At 39.0% G+C, this 3,155-nt stretch overlaps 1 protein-coding gene across 1 annotated transcript in view; it reads left to right on the top strand.

The window, feature by feature from the left end:
* Positions 1-1,449, top strand: part of LOC139141970 (uncharacterized) — a 6,809-nt gene extending 5,360 nt beyond the window's left edge. Inside the window, exon 4 of the mRNA XM_070711753.1 lies at positions 1-1,449. This exon is cut by the window's left edge and continues 855 nt beyond it. The gene's annotated coding sequence lies outside the window, so the exon portion shown is untranslated.
* Positions 1,450-3,155: the final 1,706 nt, after the last annotated feature.

Below are 3,155 nucleotides of genomic sequence, written 5' to 3'. Positions count from 1 at the left end.
AGCAAGTGTGTAGCGATATACACGTGTGACTTATACTATTTGTGTTTGTAATTGATGATATGTAATATGTGCTTCCTTACGTGGCTTCTCTTGAGCAAGCAAGCAATGATAGATGAAAGGTTTTTTTCTTCTGTTGGATGACTGATTTCTGAAGCCGATGGTGGCATTTTCCATGCGAGCGGAAAGACATTTTGGCTTTGCCTCAGAGAGTACATCTGGATACGAAAGCTTAAAGGTATGGTAATCGATCCCAGGGCCTAAGAGTGGTACATGTAAAACAGTGTGTACCTTTGCGTCAGGGGCGGAATAAACTATGAGTGTATCTATTTATCCAGAAAATCTTAATCCCGACAGCTATGTGTGTACGCAAATAGAGCTAGTCGACGTTAGGGACACAAAAAACACGAGGAGCAAACAGGTGGTGTTGAACACAATCGATGAACTCAACCAATGTCTGTAACTCCGTACATAAAAATAGTTGTAGCTTGACGCACTTTGAGCATAGGTCGTACAAGAAACAGTGGAAAACCTGTGGGATGTGTAGACCTACAACAGCCACTCATGTAGTTTGTGAACAGTGAAGATTTTCAAATCAACAACTTTGACGGAAAATGGACCAACCTTTCCTACCGTAATTTTTACCTCCTTCGATTCAGCACAAAATTTTCGTATGGACTATCGATGAGGGGTTACAGTCGTTATGTGGGGGCAAATCCTAGTCGTATTGACTGTTGCGTAAACAGTCACTGAATAAACTTTGCACGCATTTACGGGCACTGAATATTTTGACCGTTTTTTTAATCGAAAACCGTCCGTATTTGCGCATGACAGTGACAAAAGCAACTCAAGGAATCTGGCGTATATTCTTACTGAATTACTTTGATCAAAGAAATTTGAGTTAAAACACCCAAATGCCGAACGATGATCATTCAGAACTTTGCAGGTTTCTGGACTTAGCGACCCCGAACCGAACCAATCTCAGTCAGCCGTGCTCTACGTCTACTTCGATTTTCATGTACGGAGTTACAGACATTGGTGCAGTGCATTGACTGTGTTCAAAACCACCACCTGTTTGCTCCTCGTGTTTTTTGTGCCCTTAACGTCAACTGACTCTATTTGCGTACACACAACTGTCAGGATTAAGATTTCCTGCATAAATTGATACACTCATAGTTCATTCCGCCTCAGACGCAAAGGTACACATTGTTTTACCTGTGCCACTCCTAGGCCCAGTGATCGATTACATTAGATCTACTACCTTAGAGTGACGCATGACTAAAGACATATGGCGAAGTAATTGCCAGATGGTACCTTTTATGTCGGTATTTTTAACTATTCAGCTGTCTGTTGGAGAGGATCGAGATAATTGTACTCAAGAACTGAAATTCATCTACATTATAAACGAGTACTTGAACAGATCGTACAAACAATAAAAAGCCATAAAAAGCCTGAACTACTACAGTCAATGATTTGTCATGATAACGTTACTTTTTATGTAATTATTTTAGTTATTGATCATGTATTATTCATTTTTACACTTGAGGTCACAGTGATTGGTTGCCTTGCACTATTTAAAGTGTGAGTGATTTTACTGTAGGATCCTGTTTTTGACTGTTATGAATAATGACGACCAGCTTTTCTTCCTCTGTACTTTGAAGGCCATGCTGTCCGTGGCACATGTAAGATGCCGACCAAGTGCAATATTTTACATTTTCTTGGGTTGAAACTCACTACCGTGTACAAGATCAACGGTGAAGGCAATAATAGATATCCCAATGTAATTCACCTATATTTTGGACGTGTTTACCGGAAAATATTAATACACCTTAGTGTCATTAGCTTTTATCTCAATCCCAAATTTCATACAAAATGTGCATGAATAGTTCAATAGGCTATTAGTTATTTCTCAACTTCAGCCTCGGTACACTTTCATTTGACACGCAATGGGCTGACATAGATTAACCTGTGCTGATTCAATCCAAAGAATTATCCAACATTATGATATTTTCGTCGATGTGAAAATTTATTCTGTGCAGTTTTCCCAACACATCCGATGAATATTATCTGCAATCAACATTGACCCCCTGAAAGTTCTAATAATGGACTAAACGACGCGTGCACATTTTGGTTAGGCCTTACGCCATTCAAAGTAACTTAAACGTTTCCTACACACCTTCCAAACCTATAGCTTCATCTGCATAATTGCCTGTTCAGTGTCTTTTTCCAACGACATACAAACACCATCAACACCCATTTTTTACCTTCCCTCGTACCTATTACCAGTAGAACATATGCATCTTTTCTGAAATCCTAGATGTTTGGCAATGCCACAATCACTGTTTTCGCGTGGATCACGTGACAGTGAATTGGAATCAGTTTTTAAAGCTTCCTGTTGAAACACTGGAGTGTTTCTGTTGAAATTGTCGCGATCAAAGTTTTTGTATAAATCCCACAAATGAGTCTGCGAATTATTTCTTGAGGCTTTAAATGGTTTTCTGTGATGCGACAATTTTCCTGCTGGTGATTTATCTCCAATCTAATTACTTTAACCCTTTCACCCCCAGTTCCCTGTATACAGGTCCAACTTTACCATAGAAAACAGTGGATTTGGGACAAACCATGGTGGTGAAAGGGTTAAAGTAGAATGTGCGCCGGGAATAGAAATTCGGACTTTATTTGAAGCTTATGGAGTAAATAAGGTTCTCACTGGTTTATAATTGTTGAAATAGAATATTAACCCCCCCCCCCCCCCCCTCTGGATTCAACACAGGGGGCGTGGCAATTTTGAATTTCAAGAGTCGGTAAATATTCGATAATTTCAAATTTTGCACGGTGACCCCTGATCTTTATTCTTTATTTCGAACAGAGAATTATTTAAAGTATCCTTAAGGAAAGTTTGTGCAAAAAGTTGAAGTCTTTGAATTTCGAAGCGCGAACTGTAAGACCACCATTACACACTTTTGGGGTTCATGACGTTGTCAATCATTGATGCAAAGTTCGACCGAAAGCACCCCAGCCTTTGTGTGAGAGTGAACATGGATTTTGAGAGCTTATTAAAATTTCCTGTCACATAGCCCTTATATATATAACAATAAAAAATAAAAATTAATCAAAGCATTTGCCAATATCTAGGCATCAGGAAAATACACACTTAA

The sequence above is a fragment of the Ptychodera flava genome, chromosome 10 (genome assembly GCF_041260155.1).
Source record: "Ptychodera flava strain L36383 chromosome 10, AS_Pfla_20210202, whole genome shotgun sequence".
Taxonomy (NCBI): domain Eukaryota; kingdom Metazoa; phylum Hemichordata; class Enteropneusta; family Ptychoderidae; genus Ptychodera; species Ptychodera flava.
This window is presented reverse-complemented; position numbering and strand designations above follow the sequence as displayed.